Here is an 11,573-nt window from a genome sequence, read left to right as displayed (position 1 = left end):
GGAGGTAGGTAGCCTAGTGGTTAGAGTGTAGAGGAGGTAGGTAGCCTAGTGGTTAGAGTGTAGAGGAGGCAGGTAGCCTAGTGGTTAGAGTGTAGAGGAGGTAGGTAGCCTAGTGGTTAGAGTGTAGAGGAGGCAGGTAGCCTAGTGGTTAGAGTGTAGAGGTGGCAGGTAGCCTAGTGGTTAGAGTGTAGAGGTGGCAGGTAGCCTAGTGGTTAGAGTGTAGAGGAGGCAGGTAGCCTAGTGGTTAGAGTGTAGAGGTGGCAGGTAGCCTAGTGGTTAGAGTGTAGAGGTGGCAGGTAGCCTAGTGGTTAGAGTGTAGAGGAGGTAGGTAGCCTAGTGGTTAGAGTGTAGAGGTGGTAGGTAGCCTAGTGGTTAGAGTGTAGGGGAGGCAGGTAGCCTAGTGGTTAGAGTGTAGGGAGGCAGGTAGCCTAGTGGTTAGAGTGTAGAGGTGGCATGTAGCCTAGTGGTTAAAGTGTAGAGGTGGCAGGTAGCCTAGTGGTTAGAGTGTAGGGGCGGCAGGTAGCCTAGTGGTTAGAGTGTAGAGGTGGCAGGTAGCCTAGTGGTTAGAGTGTAGAGGTGGCAGGTAGCCTAGTGGTTAGAGTGTAGAGGAGGCAGGTAGTCTAGTGGTTAGAGTGTAGGGGAGGCAGGTAGTCTAGTGGTTAGAGTGTAGGGGAGGTAGGTAGCCTAGTGGTTAGAGTGTAGGGAGGCAGGTAGTCTAGTGGTTAGAGTGTAGGGGAGGTAGGTAGCCTAGTGGTTAGAGTGTAGAGGAGGCAGGTAGTCTAGTGGTTAGAGTGTAGGGGTGGCAGGTAGCCTAGTGGTTAGAGTGTAGAGGAGGCAGGTAGCCTAGTGGTTAGAGTGTAGGGGAGTCAGGTAGCCTAGTGGTTAGAGTGTAGGGGAGGCAGGTAGTCTAGTGGTTAGAGTGTAGGGAGTCAGGTAGTCTAGTGGTTAGAGTGTAGGGAGGCAGGTAGTCTAGTGGTTAGAGTGTAGAGGAGGCAGGTAGCCTAGTGGTTAGAGTGTAGAGGAGGCAGGTAGCCTAGTGGTTAGAGTGTAGAGGAGGCAGGTAGTCTAGTGGTTAGAGTGTAGGGGAGGCAGGTAGTCTAGTGGTTAGAGTGTAGGGGAGGCAGGTAGTCTAGTGGTTAGAGTGTAGAGGAGGCAGGTAGCCTAGTGGTTAGAGTGTAGGGGAGGCAGGTAGTCTAGTGGTTAGAGTGTAGAGGAGGTAGGTAGCCTAGTGGTTAGAGTGTAGGGGAGGCAGGTAGTCTAGTGGTTAGAGTGTAGAGGAGGCAGGTAGTCTAGTGGTTAGAGTGTAGAGGAGGCAGGTAGCCTAGTGGTTAGAGTGTAGGGGAGGCAGGTAGTCTAGTGGTTAGAGTGTAGAGGAGGCAGGTAGTCTAGTGGTTAGAGTGTAGGGGAGTCAGGTAGTCTAGTGGTTAGAGTGTAGGGGAGGCAGGTAGCCTAGTGGTTAGAGTGTAGGGGAGGCAGGTAGCCTAGTGGTTAGAGTGTAGAGGAGGCAGGTAGCCTAGTGGTTAGAGTGTAGAGGAGGCAGGTAGTCTAGTGGTTAGAGTGTAGGGGAGTCAGGTAGCCTAGTGGTTAGAGTGTAGGGGCGGTAGGTAACCTAGTGGTTAGAGTGTAGAGGAGGCAGGCAGCCTAGTGGTTAGAGTGTAGAGGAGGCAGGCACCTAGTGGTTAGAGTGTAGGGGCGGCAGGTAGTCTAGTGGTTAGAGTGTAGGGGAGGCAGGTAGTCTAGTGGTTAGAGTGTAGGGGAGGTAGGTAGCCTAGTGGTTAGAGTGTAGGGGAGGCAGGTAGCCTAGTGGTTAGAGTGTAGAGGAGGCAGGTAGCCTAGTGGTTAGAGTGTAGGGAGGCAGGTAGCCTAGTGGTTAGAGTGTAGAGGAGGCAGGTAGCCTAGTGGTTAGAGTGTAGAGGAGGTAGGTAGCCTAGTGGTTAGAGTGTAGAGGAGGCAGGTAGCCTAGTGGTTAGAGTGTAGAGGAGGCAGGTAGCCTAGTGGTTAGAGTGTAGGGGGAGGTAGGTAGCCTAGTGGTTAGAGTGTAGAGGAGGTAGGTAGCCTAGTGGTTAGAGTGTAGAGGAGGCAGGTAGCCTAGTGGTTAGAGTGTAGAGGTGGCAGGTAGTCTAGTGGTTAGAGTGTAGAGGAGGCAGGTAGTCTAGTGGTTAGAGTGTAGAGGTGGCAGGTAGCCTAGTGGTTAGAGTGTAGAGGTGGCAGGTAACCTAGTGGTTAGAGTGTAGAGGAGGCAGGTAGCCTAGTGGTTAGAGGGTGTAGAGGTTGCAGGTAGTCTAGTGGTTAGAGTGTAGAGGAGGCAGGTAGCCTAGTGGTTAGAGTGTAGAGGTGGCAGGTAACCTAGTGGTTAGAGTGTAGAGGAGGCAGGTAGCCTAGTGGTTAGAGTGTAGAGGTGGCAGGTAGTCTAGTGGTTAGAGTGTAGAGGAGGCAGGTAGCCTAGTGGTTAGAGTGTAGGGGAGGTAGGTAGCCTAGTGGTTAGAGTGTAGGGGAGGTAGGTAGCCTAGTGGTTAGAGTGTAGAGGAGGCAGGTAGCCTAGTGGTTAGAGTGTAGAGGTGGCAGGTAGTCTAGTGGTTAGAGTGTAGAGGAGGCAGGTAGTCTAGTGGTTAGAGTGTAGAGGTGGCAGGTAGCCTAGTGGTTAGAGTGTAGAGGTGGCAGGTAACCTAGTGGTTAGAGTGTAGAGGAGGCAGGTAGCCTAGTGGTTAGAGTGTAGAGGTGGCAGGTAGTCTAGTGGTTAGAGTGTAGAGGTGGTAGGTAGCCTAGTGGTTAGAGTGTAGAGGTGGCAGGTATCCTAGTGGTTAGAGTGTAGAGGTGGCAGGTAGTCTAGTGGTTAGAGTGTAGAGGTGGTAGGTAGCCTAGTGGTTAGAGTGTAGAGGTGGCAGGTAGTCTAGTGGTTAGAGTGTAGAGGAGGCAGGTAGCCTAGTGGTTAGAGTGTAGAGGTGGCAGGTAGCCTAGTGGTTAGAGTGTAGAGGTGGCAGGTAACCTAGTGGTTAGAGTGTAGAGGAGGCAGGTAGCCTAGTGGTTAGAGTGTAGAGGTGGCAGGTAGTCTAGTGGTTAGAGTGTAGAGGAGGCAGGTAGCCTAGTGGTTAGAGTGTAGAGGTGGCAGGTAACCTAGTGGTTAGAGTGTAGAGGAGGCAGGTAGCCTAGTGGTTAGAGTGTAGAGGTGGCAGGTAGTCTAGTGGTTAGAGTGTAGAGGTGGCAGGTAGCCTAGTGGTTAGAGTGTAGAGGTGGCAGGTAACCTAGTGGTTAGAGTGTAGAGGAGGCAGGTAGTCTAGTGGTTAGAGTGTAGGGGAGTCAGGTAGTCTAGTGGTTAGAGTGTAGGGGAGGCAGGTAGTCTAGTGGTTAGAGTGTAGGGAGGCAGGTAGCCTAGTGGTTAGAGTGTAGAGGTGGCAGGTAGCCTAGTGGTTAGAGTGTAGAGGAGGCAGGTAGTCTAGTGGTTAGAGTGTAGGGGAGTCAGGTAGCCTAGTGGTTAGAGTGTAGGGGCGGTAGGTAACCTAGTGGTTAGAGTGTAGAGGAGGCAGGCAGCCTAGTGGTTAGAGTGTAGAGGAGGCAGGCAGCCTAGTGGTTAGAGTGTAGGGGCGGTAGGTAACCTAGTGGTTAGAGTGTAGAGGAGGCAGGTAGCCTAGTGGTTAGAGTGTAGGGGAGGCAGGTAGCCTAGTGGTTAGAGTGTAGGGGAGGCAGGTAGCCTAGTGGTTAGAGTGTAGGGGAGGCAGGTAGCCTAGTGGTTAGAGTGTAGAGGAGGCAGGTAGCCTAGTGGTTAGAGTGTAGAGCGGGCAGGTAGCCTAGTGGTTAGAGTGTAGAGGAGGCAGGTAGCCTAGTGGTTAGAGTGTAGGGGAGGCAGGTAGCCTAGTGGTTAGAGTGTAGAGGAGGCAGGTAGCCTAGTGGTTAGAGTGTAGGGGAGGCAGGTAGCCTAGTGGTTAGAGTGTAGGGGCGGTAGGTAACCTAGTGGTTAGAGTGTAGAGGAGGCAGGCAGCCTAGTGGTTAGAGTGTAGAGGAGGCAGGTAGCCTAGTGGTTAGAGTGTAGAGGTGGCAGGTAGTCTAGTGGTTAGAGTGTAGAGGAGGCAGGTAGTCTAGTGGTTAGAGTGTAGAGGAGGCAGGTAGCCTAGTGGTTAGAGTGTAGAGGTGGCAGGTAACCTAGTGGTTAGAGTGTAGAGGAGGCAGGTAGCCTAGTGGTTAGAGTGTAGAGGTGGCAGGTAGTCTAGTGGTTAGAGTGTAGAGGAGGCAGGTAGCCTAGTGGTTAGAGTGTAGGGGAGGTAGGTAGCCTAGTGGTTAGAGTGTAGAGGAGGCAGGTAGCCTAGTGGTTAGAGTGTAGAGGAGGCAGGTAGCCTAGTGGTTAGAGTGTAGAGGTGGCAGGTAGTCTAGTGGTTAGAGTGTAGAGGAGGCAGGTAGTCTAGTGGTTAGAGTGTAGAGGTGGCAGGTAGCCTAGTGGTTAGAGTGTAGAGGTGGCAGGTAACCTAGTGGTTAGAGTGTAGAGGAGGCAGGTAGCCTAGTGGTTAGAGTGTAGAGGTGGCAGGTAGTCTAGTGGTTAGAGTGTAGAGGAGGCAGGTAGCCTAGTGGTTAGAGTGTAGAGGTGGCAGGTAACCTAGTGGTTAGAGTGTAGAGGAGGCAGGTAGCCTAGTGGTTAGAGTGTAGAGGTGGCAGGTAGTCTAGTGGTTAGAGTGTAGAGGTGGTAGGTAGTCTAGTGGTTAGAGTGTAGAGGTGGCAGGTAGTCTAGTGGTTAGAGTGTAGAGGAGGCAGGTAGCCTAGTGGTTAGAGTGTAGAGGTGGCAGGTAGCCTAGTGGTTAGAGTGTAGAGGTGGCAGGTAACCTAGTGGTTAGAGTGTAGAGGAGGCAGGTAGCCTAGTGGTTAGAGTGTAGAGGTGGCAGGTAGTCTAGTGGTTAGAGTGTAGAGGAGGCAGGTAGCCTAGTGGTTAGAGTGTAGAGGTGGCAGGTAACCTAGTGGTTAGAGTGTAGAGGAGGCAGGTAGCCTAGTGGTTAGAGTGTAGAGGTGGCAGGTAGTCTAGTGGTTAGAGTGTAGAGGAGGCAGGTAGCCTAGTGGTTAGAGTGTAGGGAGGTAGGTAGCCTAGTGGTTAGAGTGTAGAGGAGGTAGGTAGCCTAGTGGTTAGAGTGTAGAGGAGGCAGGTAGCCTAGTGGTTAGAGTGTAGAGGTGGCAGGTAGTCTAGTGGTTAGAGTGTAGAGGAGGCAGGTAGTCTAGTGGTTAGAGTGTAGAGGTGGCAGGTAGCCTAGTGGTTAGAGTGTAGAGGTGGCAGGTAACCTAGTGGTTAGAGTGTAGAGGAGGCAGGTAGCCTAGTGGTTAGAGTGTAGAGGTGGCAGGTAGTCTAGTGGTTAGAGTGTAGAGGAGGCAGGTAGCCTAGTGGTTAGAGTGTAGAGGTGGCAGGTAACCTAGTGGTTAGAGTGTAGAGGAGGCAGGTAGCCTAGTGGTTAGAGTGTAGAGGTGGCAGGTAGTCTAGTGGTTAGAGTGTAGAGGTGGTAGGTAGTCTAGTGGTTAGAGTGTAGAGGAGGCAGGTAGTCTAGTGGTTAGAGTGTAGAGGTGGCAGGTAGTCTAGTGGTTAGAGTGTAGAGGTGGCAGGTAGTCTAGTGGTTAGAGTGTAGAGGTGGTAGGTAGTCTAGTGGTTAGAGTGTAGAGGTGGTAGGTAGTCTAGTGGTTAGAGTGTAGAGGTGGTAGGTAGTCTAGTGGTTAGAGTGTAGAGGTGGTAGGTAGTCTAGTGGTTAGAATGTGTAGAGGAGGTAGGTAGTCTAGTGGTTAGAGTGTAGGGGAGGTAGGTAGCCTAGTGGTTAGAGTGTAGAGGTGGCAGGTAGTCTAGTGGTTAGAGTGTAGGGGGTCAGGTAGCCTAGTGGTTAGAGTGTAGGGGAGGCAGGTAGTCTAGTGGTTAGAGTGTAGGGGAGGCAGGTAGCCTAGTGGTTAGAGTGTAGAGGAGGCAGGTAGTCTAGTGGTTAGAGTGTAGGGGAGGCAGGTAGCCTAGTGGTTAGAGTGTAGAGGAGGCAGGTAGTCTAGTGGTTAGAGTGTAGGGGTGGCAGGTAGCCTAGTGGTTAGAGTGTAGAGGAGGCAGGTAGCCTAGTGGTTAGAGTGTAGGGGAGTCAGGTAGCCTAGTGGTTAGAGTGTAGGGGAGGCAGGTAGTCTAGTGGTTAGGGTGTAGGGAGTCAGGTAGTCTAGTGGTTAGAGTGTAGGGGAGGCAGGTAGTCTAGTGGTTAGAGTGTAGGGGAGGCAGGTAGTCTAGTGGTTAGAGTGTAGAGGAGGCAGGTAGCCTAGTGGTTAGAGTGTAGAGGAGGCAGGTAGCCTAGTGGTTAGAGTGTAGAGGAGGCAGGTAGTCTAGTGGTTAGAGTGTAGGGAGGCAGGTAGTCTAGTGGTTAGAGTGTAGGGGAGGCAGGTAGTCTAGTGGTTAGAGTGTAGAGGAGGCAGGTAGCCTAGTGGTTAGAGTGTAGGGAGGCAGGTAGTCTAGTGGTTAGAGTGTAGAGGAGGTAGGTAGCCTAGTGGTTAGAGTGTAGGGGAGGCAGGTAGTCTAGTGGTTAGAGTGTAGGGGAGGCAGGTAGTCTAGTGGTTAGAGTGTAGGGGAGGCAGGTAGTCTAGTGGTTAGAGTGTAGGGGAGGCAGGTAGTCTAGTGGTTAGAGTGTAGGGAGGCAGGTAGTCTAGTGGTTAGAGTGTAGAGGAGGCAGGTAGTCTAGTGGTTAGAGTGTAGGGGAGGCAGGTAGTCTAGTGGTTAGAGTGTAGGGGAGGTAGGTAGCCTAGTGGTTAGAGTGTAGGGGAGGCAGGTAGTCTAGTGGTTAGAGTGTAGGGGAGGCAGGTAGTCTAGTGGTTAGAGTGTAGAGGAGGCAGGTAGTCTAGTGGTTAGAGTGTAGGGGAGTCAGGTAGTCTAGTGGTTAGAGTGTAGGGGAGGCAGGTAGTCTAGTGGTTAGAGTGTAGGGAGGCAGGTAGTCTAGTGGTTAGAGTGTAGAGGAGGCAGGTAGCCTAGTGGTTAGAGTGTAGAGGAGGCAGGTAGCCTAGTGGTTAGAGTGTAGAGGAGGCAGGTAGTCTAGTGGTTAGAGTGTAGGGGAGGCAGGTAGCCTAGTGGTTAGAGTGTAGAGGAGGTAGGTAGCCTAGTGGTTAGAGTGTAGAGGAGGTAGGTAGCCTAGTGGTTAGAGTGTAGAGGAGGCAGGTAGCCTAGTGGTTAGAGTGTACGGGAGGCAGGTAGTCTAGTGGTTAGAGTGTAGGGGAGGCAGGTAGTCTAGTGGTTAGAGTGTAGAGGAGGCAGGTAGCCTAGTGGTTAGAGTGTAGGGAGGCAGGTAGCCTAGTGGTTAGAGTGTAGAGGAGGCAGGTAGCCTAGTGGTTAGAGTATAGGGAGGCAGGTAGCCTAGTGGTTAGAGTGTAGAGGAGGCAGGTAGCCTAGTGGTTAGAGTGTAGAGGAGGCAGGTAGCCTAGTGGTTAGAGTGTAGAGGAGGCAGGTAGCCTAGTGGTTAGAGTGTAGGGGAGGTAGGTAGCCTAGTGGTTAGAGTGTAGAGGAGGTAGGTAGCCTAGTGGTTAGAGTGTAGAGGAGGCAGGTAGCCTAGTGGTTAGAGTGTAGAGGTGGCAGGTAACCTAGTGGTTAGAGTGTAGAGGAGGCAGGTAGCCTAGTGGTTAGAGTGTAGAGGTGGCAGGTAGTCTAGTGGTTAGAGTGTAGAGGAGGCAGGTAGCCTAGTGGTTAGAGTGTAGAGGTGGCAGGTAGTCTAGTGGTTAGAGTGTAGAGGTGGTAGGTAGTCTAGTGGTTAGAGTGTAGAGGTGGCAGGTAGTCTAGTGGTTAGAGTGTAGAGGAGGCAGGTAGCCTAGTGGTTAGAGTGTAGAGGTGGCAGGTAGCCTAGTGGTTAGAGTGTAGAGGTGGCAGGTAACCTAGTGGTTAGAGTGTAGAGGAGGCAGGTAGCCTAGTGGTTAGAGTGTAGAGGTGGCAGGTAGTCTAGTGGTTAGAGTGTAGAGGAGGCAGGTAGCCTAGTGGTTAGAGTGTAGAGGTGGCAGGTAACCTAGTGGTTAGAGTGTAGAGGAGGCAGGTAGTCTAGTGGTTAGAGTGTAGGGGCGGTAGGTAGTCTAGTGGTTAGAGTGTAGAGGAGGTAGGTAGTCTAGTGGTTAGAGTGTAGAGGAGGCAGGTAGCCTAGTGGTTAGAGTGTAGAGGTGGCAGGTAGTCTAGTGGTTAGAGTGTAGAGGAGGCAGGTAGCCTAGTGGTTAGAGTGTAGGGGAGGTAGGTAGCCTAGTGGTTAGAGTGTAGAGGAGGTAGGTAGCCTAGTGGTTAGAGTGTAGAGGAGGCAGGTAGCCTAGTGGTTAGAGTGTAGAGGTGGCAGGTAGTCTAGTGGTTAGAGTGTAGAGGAGGCAGGTAGTCTAGTGGTTAGAGTGTAGAGGTGGCAGGTAGCCTAGTGGTTAGAGTGTAGAGGTGGCAGGTAACCTAGTGGTTAGAGTGTAGAGGAGGCAGGTAGCCTAGTGGTTAGAGTGTAGAGGTGGCAGGTAGTCTAGTGGTTAGAGTGTAGAGGAGGCAGGTAGCCTAGTGGTTAGAGTGTAGAGGTGGCAGGTAACCTAGTGGTTAGAGTGTAGAGGAGGCAGGTAGCCTAGTGGTTAGAGTGTAGAGGTGGCAGGTAGTCTAGTGGTTAGAGTGTAGAGGTGGTAGGTAGTCTAGTGGTTAGAGTGTAGAGGAGGCAGGTAGTCTAGTGGTTAGAGTGTAGAGGTGGCAGGTAGTCTAGTGGTTAGAGTGTAGAGGTGGCAGGTAGTCTAGTGGTTAGAGTGTAGAGGTGGTAGGTAGTCTAGTGGTTAGAGTGTAGAGGTGGTAGGTAGCCTAGTGGTTAGAGTGTAGAGGTGGTAGGTAGTCTAGTGGTTAGAGTGTAGAGGTGGTAGGTAGTCTAGTGGTTAGAGTGTAGAGGAGGTAGGTAGTCTAGTGGTTAGAGTGTAGAGGAGGCAGGTAGCCTAGTGGTTAGAGTGTAGAGGAGGCAGGTAGCCTAGTGGTTAGAGTGTAGAGGAGGTAGGTAGTCTAGTGGTTAGAGTGTAGAGGAGGTAGGTAGTCTAGTGGTTAGAGTGTAGAGGAGGTAGGTAGCCTAGTGGTTAGAGTGTAGATGGGGCAGGGTAGTCTAGTGGTTAGAGTGTAGAGGTGGCAGGTAGTCTAGTGGTTAGAGTGTAGAGGTGGCAGGTAGTCTAGTGGTTAGAGTGTAGAGGAGGCAGGTAGTCTAGTGGTTAGAGTGTAGAGGAGGCAGATAGTCTAGTGGTTAGAGTGTAGAGGTGGTAGGTAGCCTAGTGGTTAGAGTGTAGAGGTGGTAGGTAGTCTAGTGGTTAGAGTGTAGAGGAGGTAGGTAGTCTAGTGGTTAGAGTGTAGAGGAGGTAGGTAGTCTAGTGGTTAGAGTGTAGGGGAGGCAGGTAGTCTAGTGGTTAGAGTGTAGAGGAGGTAGGTAGTCTAGTGGTTAGAGTGTAGAGGAGGCAGGTAGTCTAGTGGTTAGAGCGTAGAGGAGGTAGGTAGTCTAGTGGTTAGAGTGTAGAGGAGGTAGGTAGTCTAGTGGTTAGAGTGTAGAGGAGGCAGGTAGTCTAGTGGTTAGAGTGTAGGGGTGGCAGGTAGTCTAGTGGTTAGAGTGTAGAGGAGGTAGGTAGTCTAGTGGTTAGAGTGTAGAGGAGGTAGGTAGTCTAGTGGTTAGAGTGTAGAGGAGGCAGGTAGTCTAGTGGTTAGAGTGTAGGGAGGTAGGTAGCCTAGTGGTTAGAGTGTAGAGGAGGCAGGTAGCCTAGTGGTTAGAGTGTAGGGAGGCAGGTAGCCTAGTGGTTAGAGTGTAGAGGAGGCAGGTAGTCTAGTGGTTAGAGTGTAGAGGAGGCAGGTAGTCCTAGTGGTTAGAGTGTAGAGGAGGCAGGTAGTCTAGTGGTTAGAGTGTAGGGGAGGCAGGTAGCCTAGTGGTTAGAGTGTAGAGGAGGCAGGTAGTCTAGTGGTTAGAGTGTAGAGGAGGCAGGTAGTCTAGTGGTTAGAGTGTAGAGGAGGCAGGTAGCCTAGTGGTTAGAGTGTAGAGGAGGCAGGTAGCCTAGTGGTTAGAGTGTAGAGGAGGCAGGTAGTCCTAGTGGTTAGAGTGTAGAGGAGGCAGGTAGTCTAGTGGTTAGAGCGTAGAGGAGGTAGGTAGCCTAGTGGTTAGAGTGTAGAGGAGGTAGGTAGCCTAGTGGTTAGAGCGTAGAGGAGGTAGGTAGCCTAGTGGTTAGAGCGTTGGACTAGGAACCTGAATGGTTGCCAGATCGAATCCCTGACACGGTAAAAATCTGTCGTTCTGCCAAGAAGGCAGTTACCCAACTGTTCCTAGGCGTCATTGAAAATAAGAATTTGTTCTTAACTGACTTGCATAGTTACATAAAGGTAACAGTCAGAGAGAGATAATTCATTGCAGCCTAAATGGTGTGAAACATTTTCAATATATCCCTGACTAAATAATAAACATAGGGAGGCAGGTAGTGGTTAGAGTATATATATATATATATAGACTAAATAATAAACATAGGGGAGGCAGGTAGTGGTTAGAGTATATATATATATATATAGACTAAATACATAGGGGAGGCAAATAATAAACATAGGGGAGGCAGGTAGTGGTTAGAGTATATATATATATATAGACTAAATAATAAACATAGGGGAGGCAGGTAGTGGTTAGAGTATATATATATATATAGACTAAATAATAAACATAGACTAAATAATAAACATAGGGGAGGCAGGTAGTGGTTAGAGTATATATATATATAGACTAAATAATAAACATAGGGGAGGCAGGTAGTGGTTTGAGTATATATATATATATATATATATATAGACTAAATAATAAACATAGGGGGCAGGCAGGTAGTGGGTTTGAGTATATATATATATATATATAGATATATATATATATAGACTAAATAATAAACATAGGGGAGGCAGGTAGTGGTTAGAGTATATATATATATATATATATATAGACTAAATAATAAACATAGATTTGAAGGATAATAATTGGATAAAATAATAATAATAATTGGATAAAGACCAGAGATGGGCCCGAATGGCCCGAAGTCCAGCTCGCTATCGACTGTGCCCCAAAAGCATCGAGTCGATATCCCCGCTAAAAATAAACCCAGGGTCGTTACAGTATGTATCCCAGTGACTGACTACTATGGCGTTCTTTTCTCTGTAATTCTTTCCGCATTCAGGTTTCTGACCAAATCCAGGAAATACTGTGTTGACAATTGCGCTCCAGTCAACGATGGAGAAATGGAAATACAATGCTGGATATTGTGACAGTGAGAAATATACAACTGTCTTACCTTTCCGTGGCAGAAGTTCAGCATCGGCGAATACTTCTTCTACTTCGGTGGGGTCTATCGGCGGGTGGCATCCAACGTTATGGCGCATGACCGCCACCTACTGTACTGGAGTGTGGGCCAGAGACATGGAGGAACGACATCCCACCTGCCAGCCCCTTGCTCACCTCTTCATCAAACCCTTTTCCTCCCCCAATTATCTCCTAAAATGACATTCCTAAATCTAACTGCCTGTAGCTCAGGAACAGAAGCATATTCTTGGTACCATTTGAAATGAAACACTTTGAAGTTTGTGGAAATGTGAAATTAATGTTGGACAATAT

General features: G+C 50.0%; 1 protein-coding gene across 1 annotated transcript in view; it reads right to left on the bottom strand.

The window, feature by feature from the left end:
- The window catches only part of mavs (mitochondrial antiviral signaling protein), a 77,612-nt gene extending 66,297 nt beyond the window's left edge, over positions 1–11,315 (bottom strand). Inside the window, exon 1 of the mRNA XM_042326218.1 lies at positions 11,254–11,315. The gene's annotated coding sequence lies outside the window, so the exon portion shown is untranslated. The remainder of the gene's footprint in view (positions 1–11,253) is intronic.
- Between the last annotated feature and the right edge of the window lie 258 nt (positions 11,316–11,573).

The sequence above is a fragment of the Oncorhynchus tshawytscha genome, linkage group LG08 (assembly GCF_018296145.1).
Source record: "Oncorhynchus tshawytscha isolate Ot180627B linkage group LG08, Otsh_v2.0, whole genome shotgun sequence".
NCBI classification, from domain to species: domain Eukaryota; kingdom Metazoa; phylum Chordata; class Actinopteri; order Salmoniformes; family Salmonidae; genus Oncorhynchus; species Oncorhynchus tshawytscha.
The sequence above is the reverse complement of the archived record's forward strand: the minus strand, read 5'-3'. Positions and strand labels throughout refer to the sequence as shown.